The sequence below is a fragment of the Lepisma saccharinum genome, chromosome 7 (assembly GCF_977018435.1).
Source record: "Lepisma saccharinum chromosome 7, izLepSacc3.1, whole genome shotgun sequence".
Taxonomy (NCBI): Eukaryota; Metazoa; Arthropoda; class Insecta; order Zygentoma; family Lepismatidae; genus Lepisma; species Lepisma saccharinum.
The window spans coordinates 96,321,992-96,339,797 of record NC_139235.1 but is presented as its reverse complement, the minus strand read 5'-3'; the positions used below and the strand labels follow the sequence as shown (position 1 = coordinate 96,339,797).

Sequence of the window (17,806 nt, the reverse complement as noted above, 5' to 3'; positions counted from 1 at the left end):
CTGCAGTCTTGAACAATTCAGGTCCCATTTTATTTCTCTTTTTTGTTTTTGTATCACTTAACATTGAAAATATTATTTTCGTTTCCACGTTAGAATGTGGCAATGTTAGCACTATTTTCGCGACAGTGGAAATGTTTTCGAAAAAGAACTTGCCTTGAAGTTCTTGGTAATCGATAACATGTTCCAAAATTCTTATGGAGATTTGTTTGTTAGTTCTTTCTTCTCCTCCTCGCTAAAGTATCGAGATAAACTAATCCATTCATTCCAAACCGAGCAGGAAGAAAGTGCAACTGACTGGCGAGTAAGCTTTACATCTTTGCAAAATAAAATGTTATTTTCCAAAATTGAAAAAAGTTCCTACGTTTTCCCTTATTTAGTAAAATCTGTCCCTGCGCGTGCGAAATATAGTAAAAAGTCCCTATGCGTAGGGACATGTCCATACGGTTGGCATCACTGGCGACAGGTGTCGCATTCGTTCAGTATGAAGCGCACTCTCGCGGCTGACAACTCACCCGACCCCCGATAAGCTGCCGGCGCTCTCGCGACAACGGAGCATAAAGTAGCGAAGTCTAATCTAAGATTAGATGCCAGAAATAAGGTGGCAGAAATATTTGTATTTGGGAGGACACCTTTTCCAGCATCCTTGCGACAAGGTACGTGCTTATTTCAATTGTAATTGTAACTGTAATTGTGAAAAGTGGAAACATTACAAAACAAGCGGTTTCTGTTACGGCTTCCTGTAAGTCAATTTGCCGGGACTTGTTGCTCCGACGGTAAACGACTGAAATAACTTCCCTATATATATATATATATATATATATATATATATATATATATATATATATATATATATATATATATATATATATATATATAATGTTATCTTATATTTTTATTGTTATATTTATATATATATTATATGTTTATTGCATTTAAATACATCCACAGTGGCGAAGCCTCATAAGAGATAAGAGGACCAGAGGCCTCTATTACGGATTATTTTATTACTTATAATTAAATTAAATGGCGCTTAATACAAGAAAACTGAAATATTTTGTCTTACGATATTTACTGCAAATTTCCATCCCTGCGTGGTTCTCGATCTTATCATGCAGTGAGGCATGATTATTGAGGCATTCTTTTAATGATTAGTAACATAACTGATAAGTAAAGCCCGGATTTCTATGTAATTACATATTTTTTCCTTTATATGTACAAGCGTGGAATTAAAATATATTGACGAATTACGTCAGTAGAGATGTCACAGTGAAGTTTTATATTACATATTTTTACATATTTTACTAAATGTTACATATTCCTAAGATATGAAATATTTTTTACATAAAACAGTCCTTAAGAGGAAAATCCAATGAACTTTTGGCTTCCTAGTTAAAAAAGTATCTTCTCACTTCCCCTCCCCATTTCCAGGTCTAAAAAAATATAGTAACTTAAAAGTGCGATTTGCCTTCGTTGTACGTACATAACAGTTCGTTCATTCGCCGCATCGTAACAATTACATCAAGATTCGACAGTGTTTCAGTTTCCAGTTTGTAACATGGAGCGGCAAGCAACACACAGCGAACGAAGAGAGCCAACAATGGAAGGCGGCAAGTACAACGCTGAGAGGCACTTACCTTTCATCCGTACATTGTTGTGATCGTTTTGATTTTTGCAGCCGGCTGCGACAAATCTTGAATGAAGTATTGTTAACTCAAGCGTAGAATTTCGTATATATATTTCATCGCCTTTTCATTTTAACCATTGGAGTTTTAAGAAGAGCTTGCCTCAGTATTTAAACAGTGTTTTAGCTGTAGAAAGCTGGAATGGCTCCGCCTACCTCCTCGTTATCTCAAAAGTTGCGATCTTGGATAGCAGTCGATGATGCATTTATTACGGATGGTAAAGTTATTTTTTGTCGAGTGTGCGATAAAAAAGTTGGGTGCACTATGAAGTCTCAATTAGATCAACATGTTCGCACTTCACTTCATGTGAAAAACAAACAACTGCGGAGTGAAAAGAAGCAAGTTTTACTAACCCAGATGCAAGAGGATTCTTCATTCAGTGTGTTTTACAAGGAAATGTGCGAAGCAATGATTGCCGCAAACATCCCTTGGTATAAAATTCAAGTACCGAAGTTCCGGGATTTTCTGGATATCGCTTCGAAAGCGATATCTTCCACATTCCTACAAAGAAACTTTAGAATCAATTAGGGCAGAAGTAGGCAGTTCCTATGTGTGGATTTCCATCGACGAAACAACTGATGCTTTGGGACGGTATGTAAGTAATTTCATTGTTGGAACGCTAATTGGTGATTCTCCATCTACACCACATCTCATTGCATGCAAAGTTCTAGAGCGTACTAATCATTCCACCATAGCACGATTTGTGAATGACAGTCTTAAATTGTTGTATCCGGATGGCGTACAAGAAGAGAGAGTTCTTCTCATGTTCACAGACAGTGCGTCATACATGTTAAAAGCTGCTACACTTAAAGTGTTTTATCCTAACTTGATCCACTTTACTTGCTTGGCACATGCTCTCCAACGCATTGTTGAGGAGGTGAGAGTCAACCAACTTATTTCTTCCATGAAAAAGGTGTTTCTGAAGGCACCACAACTTGTGCAAGTTTACAAGGAACAATTGCCAGGTGTACCACTTCCTCCGGAACCTATTCTTACTAGATGGGGCACTTGGATCCGGGCAAGTAAGTTTTACAACGAACATTTTGAAGAAGTGAAATCTGTGCTTGACTCATTTTCGGCGGACTCAGCTGTATCGGTACGCACTGCTCAAAATATCTTCAAGGACACCAAACTTGCTTGCGATATGGCATACATAAACAGCAATTTTGGTTGGATTGATACAAGCATAAAAAAACTTGAAACTGTTGGACTTCCTCTCCTGGAAGCCATGGATATATATGAGGATGCAAGAAAGAAACTGTCTGCTGTTGGAGGAGATGTGGGAGAGAAAGCTCGAAGAAAATTTGACGCAGTGACTGAAAGAAACCCAGGTTACGTCAGCTTATTTACAGTGAGCCGCATTCTCAATGGTGAAACAGTTAACCCTCCCAATGATATTTCTCCCGACCACATTCACCTTCTGAAGTACGCTCCGGTTACTTCTTGTGACGTGGAGAGAAGTTTCTCTGTGTACAAGAACATATTATCTGATCGGCAACAAACATTTACTTCTGAACATTTGGAAATGTACCTGGTAACATATTGTAAGTTAAATAATTAAAAACAGTGCCTGCCCCAAGATCAAAGGTAACCTGAATTTTTGTAAGTGCTTTTTGAGTGAAAAATTTGGGCAACGAAAATTTACTACTGAACATTTTGAATGGTACCTGGTGACATTGTATATTAAATATTGAATATATTAAAATTGTGGTTAATATTTTTGCTCTATAAGAACCTAAAAAATACTTAATGTAAGCATTGTAATATTGTAACTTCAATTTTTGTAAGTCTTTTTGAAATAAACATATCCCTTTGTGAGGAAAAAATGTAACAAAAATAGGAAGTAACGTTTGGAATAAATATTTATAGTACATATTTCATTATGAATTTACATATTTTTTACATATTTCAGACATTTTTATTACATATTTATGTACATATTTTAGGGGTTGATATTACATAAAAATCCGGGCTTTACTGATAAGGCACTACATTTAAAAGGGAGCGAAGTACACACGCAAACATATTGAGAAAATCCATGTTTGTGAAACTTTCTGATCGTTGTGTTACAAAGAAATTTGCCCATGCTCTCAATTATCATTTTATCATTTTATAAATCGTAGTATACTCTTAACCAAAACGTCGCATACTAAAGAAAAATCACATGAATGGAAGAGTTTAAAAAAATAATTTAATGAGAGATTTTTATTTTGCTTCAATTTCTGCCATTTTTGGCTAATCGCGAAGGCAGTCGATGAGATTGAGGTAATATGGTATATTTTATTTTGTAGGTGCTATATTTTTCATATTTTAATACATAAAACATTTTTGCTTCTAAAGAAATTACAGCCGCAACATGAACTCACCCCCCCCCCCCCCACCTCCCTCTCCCGACCACGCGCCTGTGCTTACCCTTCCAGCGACACCACTGAATGTACATTTCTGTTAAATAAGATTTTCTTAAAATTTCACAATCAACCGAGACGAATGTTCTGATGGTACACTTTCAGATTCCTTGTTTCTACGAGCATCCTTCGTCCTATCATGTTCTCCACTCTGGGCTAACATTATAGTAGTACAAACAAGTAGCGATAAATAAATTAACCAGCCAATCTAAAGGAGGTCGTTCATACACTCCAAAGCTTTCAGGGTTAAAACTCGAAAGAGCAGAGAACTGATGGTACGTACACTTCGCAACATCTTATTTGACCGCCCCGAAAGAATTCTAAGTCCCGAATTCGTAAACTTAGCAACATTGCACTTCGGCTCCAAGTGAGAGTAGCCAACTTTGAGTTGGTCCTTCCACTAGACGAAAAACGCTGCTGTGAGAGGTTTTCAATTTCGCATTTTCCATGAAATTAGACACTATAAACCGCTATTATAATACACAATCAAACAGAAAAAAATAAATTGGAAAAATAACATTGAGGAATTTTTACGATTCTGCTTGCTCGACTTGAAATTAGAGGGGTTTGAAACACTGAATACAGTTTATCTCCACCTGGAGGATATCGCCATCAAGGTTGTGCAGAAAGATGCTAATTTGTGAGGAGTTTATGCAACATTTTATTTACAATAGCTTGCATAATATCTAACAGTTCTCAAAAAATAATATTTTTCACGACTTGTCGAGAAAATGTGCTTGGAACACAGGAAGGTGGGAGTCTTCATAAACGTCAACATGTTTTTAAGGGTATTAAGTCATGAAGTTAACGTAGAGCAGTTGATTACACCCTGTTTTCCTTATTTTTCGTCAAGCGTGAAAGGTCGCGGGTTCAAATCCCACTTTCTCATATTTTTTTTTTTTTTTTTTTGCTGAACAGACACCGTTGACATTAGAATATTTAAAAAATGAATCCGATGCACACTTGAGGGACGTCCCATATTTTCCCTTAGAAGTTGCAAATTTCCAGTTTTTAAAGTTAAAACTTTTTTTTAGTTATTGTTCATATGTTGTGTTAACACACACATCATGATTAATTCACAAATCACATATATGTATTCAGGATGCAAAATGTAATGTTATTTAAGATATGTATTGTTTGTTTTTTACTGGCACCTAAAATATTGATTATTTGATTTCGATATACTAAAACTAACATATACAGTGCATTACTGTAACGAAGGAGAGCGTTTAATGAGTTCAAATTGCTAAGATTGGTAATTTTATGTCCGTTCCTTCGTAACGACTGTTGTCAATCCCCTCACCACCATCTTACCATGCGTCTAAATCGCCAATTAACATAAGTAAATGGTTATTGCGACGGAGGCCGATTCGATAAGAAACTACAAATAAGTATTTATATAGTGAGTGACAAACAAAAAATTCAAAACCTCATAATGATCGTTAATTCGTCACTGCCTTTGTATCTAAAATGTTTGTCTTCTTTGAACAGAAAGTACGAGTATCAGATATAACAAACTTTCCCCACTAACTTTGCAATATTCGATACCACCATTACAGACTTAGCTCTACCTAACTTGATTCTGCGGATTCCACGTGGCATGTGACTTCCTCCTATCATCGAAACAACTTTCTCTTACTATTTCCTTTCACCTCGTGAAATACAGAGACCAATGTTAACATCTTAGCATGGTGGATAAACTTTTCATCCAACGATAAACTCCTGCCTCGGTGGAGAATCGAACCTACGACCTCCCTCGTGAAAATCAAGCACGCTACCTTTCCTCCAGGTAAGTCATTTTAAGATTAGCTACCAGTTTGAAGAAACCAATTCAAAATTCATGGCAATTTTCATGAGGAAAGGAATTCAGAAAATATCGAGAAACGATGAAAGGGAAAGATGATGAACATGTCTATTGGTGTTTTGTCATATTTTGTAAATTGTGTAAAAATTCTGTGTTTTGAACAAGCAATTGTTTAGTTACGAAGTATTTTGTTATTTGTTTAAGGTAGGAACAGGAGAGCGAAAATGAGTAATTTGAACCAGAACCCGGTTGCCAAGAAACTTCAGCTTTTTTTAAAAAAACTGTATGAAAAGAGAGAGGAAAGGGATATTCAACGTATGAAATATAAAATATGTGTGAAAATAAAACAATGGAAACCCTGCAAGATAATACTAACGAACTTCAAACTATGAAAACATATTTTCGTGGTGGAAAACTGCAAGTCATTTTCGAAATATGAACTTGATTTTTTTCTCTATTATGGTAGAAAGTGGAGATATGGGACGATACGATCCTTCAGCAAGAAAAATTTAAGTAAGCCGACTCCTTCCCTCCAACTTTTCCAATGGTCATAATTAGTAATTAAGGTCCGGAAGTTGAGGAAAAATCAACTTTTTTTCTGACCCTTAAAAACAATGCCAAACCTGATATCATGTCCGTTTCCCTTCAGTTAGAGCCTGAAAACACTTTATATTTTACATTTCTTTTGCATTTTTCAGCCTTTTTTGGCTTTTAGTTTATTTGTCAGTATTCTTAACAGTTTTTGTTGCATTTTTACTTATTTTTGAGTTTATTTTTCTCCTCCCTGTTGTTTCGTGCATTTTAAATGCATTTACTAGTAAAACTTACATACTCGTATTTAGATTTCTTGACATGGTCCGTTTAGCAAATTCACTATGAATCGAAAATACGGTCAATATTCTTAACTGAAATGTTTGGCAATGGATTAAAATACTTTGTGTGAAAACTAGTTTGAGGTTCTTTTTCTGGACACTATTATCGTTTAATCTGTGGTTTTAAAGTAAAATTAGTCACAATATTAAACGAAATTATACTCTGGTGTACGCGAAGCAGAACTGTATTTTCGGATGCTGGCCGACTACAGTATCGTAGAAGGCCCACTCTGAAAGGAGATGTATTGGTTGATTTGGCGTTTTAAGTCAACTTTACGCACAGTAAAGCTAATCGGGACTGGGCCTAAAGATTAAAGTGGGATCCGAACCACTGTGCAATGAGCCTCCACCTGATATTAAAACTCGGACACCTTGATTACAGCATGCTGTTTAAGAACATGTATTTATGATATATTAATTCTTAATGTGTGTTAACATAGCTTTTGACAGCTGAATGAAAAGAAAGGTCTTGCCAAAAATCCTGCCAATCACTGAAAAATCAAGAAGATGAGCAGAAACATTTGCGAGGTATGCATCGCATAAATATTTACAGTGATTTAATTGCATCTTATATTACATTATTACAACACTTCGTACTACGTAAATAACAATAAAAAAAATAATCAGGAGTGGGTGAGATGTGAACCTACGATGTTTCGTTCTTGACGAAAAAGCAAGACTAGACGACCGCTTAACCAACTGCTCCAGAGGATTGCTAACGTGAAAGCCTGTAAAACAAGTTGATCAGTTGAAATAACATTTTGCCGGAGATCCGAACCATGTTTCGCCACAGATCAGGGAAAGGACGCACTTTGTAGAATCGTCCGGTATTGTGCAATTTATCTTTAGTGTAATTTTGCCTAAAATTGAGAGAAATTTGCTTCATTGCATTGATATGTGATTTCAATTCTCTCCAGGTGGTGGAGAACGAGTTCAGGGTTTCCAACTGCACATAAATTCCCCTATTTTCTATTTCAGAACGAATAGTCTTAAAAAAATCAACATTTCTATTTCCAATTTACGATTTTTGTTTAATTGCGTATTATATTACTGGTTTAGGGTTTCTAACTTCATGGAATGTGAAAGAATGAAATAAATTCACAAGAGCGTTTTCGTTTAGAAAGAAAAACGCTCTTGCTAAGTTAGATACTATTTGTGCACTCTGAAGCGCTATGTTGTCAAATTTACGAATTCAGGACTTTGAATTTTTTCAGGGCGGTCAATTAAGATGTTGCGAAGAGTACAGACGGGATCAAATGATATGTACTTCCCTTTTCCTACCAACTCAGAAGGGAGTTGGAAACTCTTCATTACTCCTGTGTAGATAAGAAAGTGGGGGAGGGTAGTAGCACAGACAAGGCCATCACGCAAACTTGTTTCCGGCAAGCTTTCTGTTGGGGTCTTGGCAGTTTGTGGAAGGATTGTGTGTTCCTAACCCCCCCCCCCGCCTCTCTCTCTCTCTCTCCCCTTGTGTTTGTGTGTATGTGCGTGTGTGTGCGCGCGCGCCGACACCTGTTTCATTTTAAGTTTGGCGTATTTTTATTGCATCGACTAATTGTTGTCATGACTGGAAATGAACCAGGTTAGCAATGGAGACATAATGAAGGATCAAAAATACAAAAATTCCTGGCATAAGTAGTTAGTCAGGGAGGTTATTTCAGTCGTTCACCGCGACAGCGCCGGCCGCCTAGCAGCCCCTTCATGCAACAGGTCCCGGCAAATTCCGTTACAGGAAGTCCGTAACATAAACAGCTTGTTTTGTAACGTTTCCACTTTTCACAATTACAGTTACAATTACAATTGAAATAAGCACGTACCTTGTCGCAAGGATGCTGGAAAAGGTGTCCTCACAAATACAAATATTTCTGGCATCTTATTTCTGACATCTAATCTTAGATTAGACATCGCTACTTTATTCTCAGTTGTCTCGACAGCGCCGGCAGCTTATCGGGGGTCGGGGGAATTGTCAGCCGCGAGAGGGCGCTTCATACTGAACGTTTTCACGTAATTATCGTACATAAAAACTCTTTGTTCAAGACTATATTTGTTTAGCGGAATAACTAATGAATGAATAACAATTAACACACAATAAAGCACTAGGACTGAATAGCAGACCCAAGTCAATAACACAGTATAAACAACACGCGTGCTGATAAACTCAGACAAAAGTGAACATAGCGCAGACTCACTACGTCTGGTAGCCGCCAGTGTTGCTAACCATTTTCCGGCAATGTCCCTACAGACGTAGTCAAAATCTCCCTACAACTTGCCAAATGCACCTACGCCAAGTAAAGCGACTTTAAAAAACAACACCTCATGAGCGTGCAAAACAGAAGATAAAATGTACACATTTACTTACCAAATCTTTCTGCTCGGTGCTTCCACAATTAATGAAGGAGCGAATTTACAATACAGGACCCCTCCCCTTTTTTTGTAATATTTCTCATAATCACTAATTGAGGCCTCCAAATCACGAATTTGAAGGTAAAATTTGGGGTCACTTGTAGAAATTGCAAAATATGTGAAATTGAGTGGTTCGCGATCGGCACGATTGCTCATTATTTACCGGACGATTTTGTGTTTCCAATACTTAAAAAACGAAATATACATTCCTGATATTACTACGACCCCAAATTTTAACTATGTTTGCCTATCCTAACCTAACCTTACCGTGAATGGTTCGTGGGGCTATCCGTCAATGATTTGTGGGTGCATGGATTTCGACCCCAAATTTTAATTATGTTTGCCTTGCTTAACAAAAATCTTATTTTCGTAGCACTTTAACGGCAAACGTTCATCATCGAAGACGCCATTTTAGTATCCTGCAATTTTACGATCGATACACTGTTGCCAAACTTACCTGTAATAAAATCAGTCCACATTCCACATGTTCTTCTACATCGTGATTGTCACATATAAGCAAGCACCTTCTTTGGGCAATATACCGAAATCCATAAGTTTATTAATTAGCCCACGGCAATCCTCCTGCACACTCCACCTAAAAATCTATACAACATTAACAACTTTTTTACTATTCTCTTCCGCCATTCTTACACGATCCATGCTCTCCAAGTATGAAATCGACAGTGTGGCAACGCTGTAGACAGCGTAACTAATTACGAACGTCATTTGTTCATATCAACAAATATGGCTACCATACTTGTATACGGAGAATCATTCCGAGAATTGAAAAGCTTATTTTACAACTTCTACACTTTAATGAACAATTTTTTCACCTCACCCCAACATGTTAACTTGAGATAAATCATCACGACTAATTATTTCGTGAGTATAAGACGTAGCATAGAAATTACAGAATGGTCCGGTATTGTAAATTCTAGCCTTAATGAATAATAGGGGTGTGAGGGACAGAATATTTTGGGTCCGGACGAGATCGGGACGGGAAAATTTGCAATTTCCCGACCAAGTCGGGAAATTTTCGGGACGGGAAATTTCCGTAGCACTGGAAATCTCGAATTCTACACGTCATTTTCACTTTAAGTGTTTGTTTTTGAATTTGCAGAATAAAAACTTAAAATTTCCGATAAGTTCCAGAAACTTACAATGCAGAAAACGTCTAGAATTAACGACTTTTTAAAGTGACCATTCGGTATTTCCCGACTGCTCGGGATCCCGAAAAGTCGGGAAGTCATCGGGATTTTTTTTCCCGATCTCGGTCCCGATTTTTCGGGATCCGCACACTCCTAATGAATAACGTTGAGTTATTTACTGTTGATTATGTTATTTGAAGTCATACATACTGCTGCTGATGTGAAGAGATAGATATTGGTTGGTGATGCTGTATTTCCTGCAGTCTTTAACAATTCTGGTCCCATTCTATTTCTCTTTTTTGTTTTTGTATCACCTAACATTGAAAATATTCTTTACGTTTCCGCGTTAGAATGTGGCAATGTTAGCACTATTTTCGCGAGAGTGGAAAAGTTTTCAAAAAAGAACTTGCCTTGAAAGTTCTTGGTAACCGATAACATGTTTCAAAATTCTGATGGAGATTTGTTGGTTAGTTCTTATTTCTCCTCCTCGCTAAAGTATCCAGATAAACGAATCCATTCATTCCAAACCGAGCACGAAGAAAGTGCAACTGACTGACGAGTAAGCTTTGCACCTTTGCACAATAAAATGTTATTTTCCAAGATTGAAAAAAGTTCCTACGTTTTCCCTTATTTGGTAAAATCTGTCCCTACGCGGGCAAAATATAGTGAAAAGTCCCTATGCGTAGGGACATGTCCCTACGGTTGGCATCACTGGCGACATGTGTCCCGTTCGTTCAGTATGAAGCGCCATCTCGCGGCTGACAATTCCCCCGACCCCCGATAAGCTGCCGGCGCTGTCGAGACAACTGAGGATAAAGTAGAGATGTCTAATGTAAGATTAGATGTCAGAAATAAGGTGCCAGAAATATTTGTATTTGGGAGGACACCTTTTCTAGCATCCTTGCGACAAGGTACGTGCTTATTTCAATTGTAATTGTAACTGTAATTGTGAAAAGTGGAAACATTACAAAACAAGCTGTTTTTGTTACGGACTTCCTGTAACGTAATTTGCCGGGAATTGTTGCATGAAGGTACCGCTAAGCGGCCGGCGCTGTCGCGGTGAACGACTGAAATAACCTCCCTGTAGTAAAGGTAAGGTAAAGTTCGTCGTGCGTATAGCACCGTGCCATGAAGGCACATTTAGGGGATGTGGCAGTATAGGGCGCCACATATTCTCGAGTTCGACCATTTTGGAGGTCATATGATCAGCACAACGCTCCAGCCGTCTTTACTCCCCAGGGATGTAGTAGAAACTAGAAAATAAAAATGTTTTACATTCTTCGTATGTGGCAGTATTCATTGGATATTGTCTTGGAAGTAGTATCTGTTAACATCCTAACCCGCAATTTTGTTTAAGGATAAAAATGGTTGAAGGCCGCGAGTGTTCCTGAGAAGTAATGAGCATGTCACATAATGCGCAATAGTTCGGCTCGCGTTTTTCGAAAAAAGAAATGATATACAAATCAATTCTACGAATGCTTACGTCATTGTGACCATGGAGTGCATTTTGCACACTAACGAGGATCTGGCGTCTAGACACAAGGTCAGTATAATGGTCTGTGGGGTTTGGACTGTGTCCTATCCATCTGCGTTTGTAGTTGTCCTTTCACAACTTTCATCTTAACACACCTTTCATCCTTTTCTTTGTGATTACCCAAAAGTGGAAGAAAAGCGAAGTAAAATAAATGAATCAATCGGTTATTGTGTCCCTGCGTTTTTTCAATTTATCATCATGATCGAAAATTAATGTTTCACTGATGTAATGCATCATTATAATCATGTGAATTATTTTCCGTCATCGTTGCGTGCTTAATCATTCCTTAAAGCATAGACTCTAACGCTGTTGTCCTTAGTGTAATTGAGCTTATTGTGTGGAAGTTTTGATGTAGGCAAAAGAATGGTTAAGAATAAATCTCAATTGTTTGTTCGAAATTTAAAATATAATAACTCCGAGGTGACGCATACCTATTAACTGTTCTTTGTTCGATGTCAAAGAACGATTCCTCCAATACATTAAAAAGGATTCCGGCCTCCGTGGTAGAATGGTTAGCACAGCGTGCTTAAACACCGGCCTTCGCATTGTGTTCATTGTTGAGTGTCCCTTCAACAATTTCATCACTTCATCGACCATCCTCATCGTCGCGTTTAGCCAAACGTGGCACAAGAAGCGAATTAAAATAAAGCAAATCAATCAATCAATAGAACATATGGTCTCCGGTTTCATAGAGCAGTATGCGAAGCACTCGGTCATGGAGGCCCTCAAAATTGAAATAATAATTGCAACAGAAAACCTGATATTAGAGTATTTTAAGAGTTTAGGCAGATTAACAATTCACGTCAACCAACAACAATTTCACCTGTACGAGTGTGTGATATATGGTCTGCCCTAACAATTGATTGATTGATTTGCTTTTATATCACTTCGCTTCTTGTGCCACTTTTGGCTAATTTGCGAAGATGGGGATGAGTGATGATATGATGAAATTGATGAATGGACACTCACAAACATCCATGTCCAGGCTGGGATTCGAACCCGGAACACCTGGTCCTGAGATTTCGGCCTGTGTATGGGATCGGTGGCCATCCACCGTCGTGAGGAAATTGGGGAGCTACAAATGAGTAGCGTGACGCGGTCACGGAAACCTACAACGACTGAAGGCTTTTCTTGCTGACCACACGTCACCCCATAATTCCCACCTCGGCAGGTGGAAGTGAGGCCGGCAGTCGGTAGGTAGGACTTGGCCCTCACGGACTGTTGCGCTAGGAGTTATTATTATTATTATCACAATCTTCAAATAAAGCTCTATCGTTATATATTACCGTATTTCATCGCATAATCGTCGCACCTTTTTTTCAATCCAAAGAGAGAGAGAGAGGGTGGGTGGGTAGGAACACACAATCCTTCCACAAACTGCCAAGACTCGAACAGAAAGCTTGTCGGAAACAAGTTTGTGTGATGGCCTTGTCTGCTACTGCTCTCCCCCCACTTTCTTATCTAATTCCTAGGGGGATTATTTCACGTTGCACTTGATTTGCGGAAACGTGGCTGCGATTCTAATCTGCACGTGAATCTCTGTACCACGTACTTCTTGCTGGTACCGAAAACTTGAGTCTACATTCATTAGGTAGTGCAAAATATTTTTCCAATTTTCTTCAAAACGAAACATAAATTGGAGAAAATATAGTCTCGCTTTTAGCACGGGACTGGGGGGGGGGGGTCAAAAAGACTATCTTGCCCACCCTCGATGATGGGTGGGGGGGCATGTCGCCCCCTGCCCCCGGTTAGGACGTCTCTGTACTAGTTATTTGAGAAAGTAACAAAGTTACAATTATTAGTTTAAAAAAATAGCCGACTTGTTTCAGTTACCTGCGAACAAAAAGTAATTGTTACTTCCAAACCCTGAATAGGATATTACTTACGTTTCTCTGCACCAAAAATCTTGTACTTTGATTTCTAGTGTTTCCTGTGCTGTGTCGGGTGTTACAAGACTCGTCACTGAGCGGGGAAATATAGCCCAGACTGCACCAGCGTAATTGTGAATTTATCTGCCCTTGTGTTCAAAGTATTTTCACCAAGAGAATGAACCCAATAACGTACGTACATATAAAAAAATAACACTTACGTTTTCATCAGGGTCAGTCCGTGAAGAGATAAGACAACGCAACCACGCTCGCACGAACACTGCCAGCGACAGACTGAGTGCCAGTGCTTTTTGAACCACCTGAGCGAAAATGCAAGAGGTGAAGGTCACCAGTGAACGGTCTTTCCTTGTTGTTATGAAGTGATATCAGTGGCTTGGCGTGACGATTTAGCAACTGAAAGGCAGTACTAATGACTAGGGGTCGGAAGTTGAGGAAAAATCCTTTTTTTTCCGTAGTGTCCGAAGACGAGGCCCAACATAATATATGTTCATTTTGGGTCATTGTAGGCCAAAAAAGGTGGGTTTTATTTGTCCTTTTTCGGCGTTTTTTGGCTTATTGGTTCTTTTTATAGGTCTTAACGGCTTTTTTGCAACTTCACCTTCTTTCGACTACGTTGTTACTGCCCATTCTCAATTCGAATCATCATCAGTTCATCACCTCTTAAACATCCTTTCTGTAGTAAGGAAATAAAAATAAATAAATAAATATATTTGAACCATCCCTGGAACGAGAGAAAATCATTTTTGGACGACTGAAGCAGGTACGGTACAAGGTCCTTTAACCGTAACTTGTCTGGAAGGTCGCGCTGTAAGTGGCAACTTTCTCTTGTTTTGAAGATTTCAGCACCGTGTATACGACCAGACAGCACGCGCCTGCACAGATCTCAAGTCAGATAAGGAGTTGCCGCGCATATTCATTAAATATGTATTTAAACTGGTTATTAATTAATTTGGATCACATTTATACGTTCCTTTTTCTGTTTTTAGGTCTTTTTTCGGCAATTTATAGGTCTTCAACTTCCGAGCTCTACTAATAACCCTTAGTACGTGATCAGTAGAGTGCGGATTTTGCATATTTGCATATTTTATTCCGGTCCTCTAATTAATATGCAACCGGGTTCTAAAGTTGTTTCAGAGCATTCCGAACCGAAGTAGGGGGGGTTTTATAGTGCATATAAATGCATATTTAATGTGTTCGTGCATATTTACTGCGTAAGCGCATATAAATGCATATTACGTGAAAAAATCATTAATTTGATAGTTTTTAAAAAATATATTTGTTTACTTGGTTAACGTTTCGTCTGTGGAGAGTTTCTGAGAGTAAAATTTTCAAGCACAGGTGTTCGAAAACCTATGTTTTTGCGCTGCAACTCAGACGCCCCCCCCCCCCCCGCGCATACCTGGCAAAGACACAGAGAACACGTGCATCCCCTCCCCCGGCCATCTTCCTTGATATAAGGCCACAGAGATTTTTGCTCGTAAACAGTCTGTACTCCGTTGAATTAGTGTAGTTTGCATTGTGTGAAGATTCCGAAGGAAGAATCATAGAAGATTGTTTTACTGAAACAGTGAAACAAGGTGAATCAACAGAACTATTACAAGATCTGACGCCAGAGGACATAGCTGCATTGAAATATTGTCCAGTGACAAGTTGTAGTGTGGAGCGCTCCTTTTCTTCATACAAGGATATACTAACTGATAAACGGAAAAATTTCACTCTAACCAATTTAGAGAGATATGTTGTAGTGCACTGCAATTTACATAAATGCAAAACTACTTAACGATTTTCGTTATATTGTGTTTAACAACTGGCAATAGTAAATTCAATTTAATACAATATTTTGTGACAGTCAGATTTACCGTCATTATTATTATTATTATTATTGTCCATAGCGGTAAAAAATGTGTTGATTCAAAGCGTTGAGAGTTTTAATTTGTAAGAATACATATTTGATTTTTTGCCAAGCCGACGGGAGGAACGAGACGTTCGCGTGTGTTAAGGGTGAGCACCTGAAGGGTCACGTTATGCGTCTAAAGCTTAGGAAATTCGACCGTAGTGACAAACATTTAAATATCTCGGTTTCCAGCGGTCAGATTCATGTGAAACTTATACCAGCGCAGCGGCATGTGTGCAAGGACGGATGTGTGGAGTTTCGTCGCGATCAAGCAACAATTACATTCTCACGGACCGCGGAGCTCAGTTCACAAGTAGCCTCTGGAGGGACACTTTGGAAGCATTCGCAGTGAAGTCCATAAGGACCCCGAGTTACCGGCCGCAGGCAAACAAGGTCGAACGCATGCACTGTGAAATGAACCGCCTCTTGAGATTATTTTGCCATAAACAGCATCAGGAATGGAGCAAGCACGTCACCTCGATTGTACTCCTCCTAAACAACACAGAATCCGACACCCTTGGGTTCACACCAACAGAACTACAATTCGGCAGCACACCTCGGAGAGACGTAATTCGTCACTTTGGGTTGAAGGAGGACAACCGCGACCCAACTGTCAAACAAAAGATCCTGATGGCCGTCGAACGGACGAGAGAAACCAGGCGGAAGGCCAATGAAAGACAGGCAAGAGACGGCGCCGAGATTCGAACTGGAGACCTCGCGTTTGTAAAAAATCACGGACTTAGCTCTCAAATCGAAGGAAAAATCAAGAAGCTCTTTTTCATGTACGATGGTCCGTATTTCTGCAAGAGCAAGCTCGCCGCCAATATTCTGGAGCTAGTGGACTGCACGTCTGGGAAGACGATAGCACCCCAGCATATAGAGAACTGCAAGAGGTGGGACTGTTCCGATGAGAAGCGCAGAGAGTGGACAGCACTGTACGAGAGTAAGAGCGACGTAGGAATGCAAGCTGACACGTAAATGCTCACATCTTGTTCCTGTTTTGTATATATACTCTTCATATTATGTTTATATTCAGGGTGTTATCATATATGTTATGTATCTGGAAGGTCACAGTGTCCGTACAGTCCAGAGAGTAAATTTTATATACAGGGTGTTCATGTACTTGCTTGTCAATTTTTATATACAGGGTGTTAATGTATTTGTTTGTCAATTTATATACAGGGTGTTCATGTATTTGTTGGTCAATTGTATATACAGAGTGTTCGAGGATTTGTAACAAAAAAATTTCTGTCCCTGTGTAGAGCGAATTTTTCAAGCTTACGAAATCCTTGGAAGAAGAAGGAGGGCGAGGTTGTGACGGTCAGATTTACCGTCATTATTATTATTATTATTATTATTGTCCATAGCGGTAAAAAATGTGTTGATTCAAAGCGTTGAGAGTTTTAATTTGTAAGAATACATATTTGATTTTTTGCCAAGCCGACGGGAGGAACGAGACGTTCGCGTGTGTTAAGGGTGAGCACCTGAAGGGTCACGTTATGCGTCTAAAGCTTAGGAAATTCGACCGTAGTGACAAACATTTAAATATCTCGGTTTCCAGCGGTCAGATTCATGTGAAACTTATACCAGCGCAGCGGCATGTGTGCAAGGACGGATGTGTGGAGTTTCGTCGCGATCAAGCAACAATTACGGACGCCAGATCAAATCGGTTGTAATTGATCAGTTTGTGGACACCGGTTGCAATTGAGCTATGGGCGACAGCGAGGCTGAGGCTTAATCCGCTGAAACTCAACTTCGAGCACGGCTCGTCCCAGTTGGGAGACAATAGAGCAAAGTGGAATGACCTCTGCGGAAGCGTCACTTCAACGAACGCCTAGCGTCTTTTTTCAAAATCTAAATAAAACGAAGGACATGGTTTTTCGATACACAGTCTTACCGCGATCCTTGTAGCGAGAGCAGCTCCGTGCTACCTCTCCGTGTACAGTTTTGCCGCGATTCTTGTAACGAGAGCACCTTCGTGCTACCTCTTCGTGTACAGTGGACTTTGTTGTGTTTTGCGAACACCAGTGTGTGATAGGCAGTAAGTCTACACGAGTGCGCCTACCTCAACCGCTGGGAGAAGTTGAAGCGAGACCGTGTTTCCGTGATTACCTTACGCCGTTTATAATTTTTGAGAAACGAGGAACACCGGAAACTATGGCGGGCTAGAGGGAG

At 39.1% G+C, this 17,806-nt stretch overlaps 1 protein-coding gene across 3 annotated transcripts in view; it reads right to left on the bottom strand.

Moving 5' to 3' along the window:
• The window catches only part of LOC145990050 (sulfotransferase 1E1-like), a 102,945-nt gene that overhangs the window by 47,048 nt on the left and 38,091 nt on the right, over positions 1–17,806 (bottom strand). The window contains exon 1 of one of the 3 annotated variants that reach the window (XM_083125690.1): positions 13,938–14,015. The exons of 1 other annotated variant lie outside the window; for it this stretch is intronic. The gene's annotated coding sequence lies outside the window, so the exon portion shown is untranslated. Of the gene's footprint in view, positions 1–13,734; positions 13,790–13,937; positions 14,016–17,806 lie in introns of those variants that run through there. One more of the 3 variants, XM_083125693.1, reaches the window with a different exon arrangement.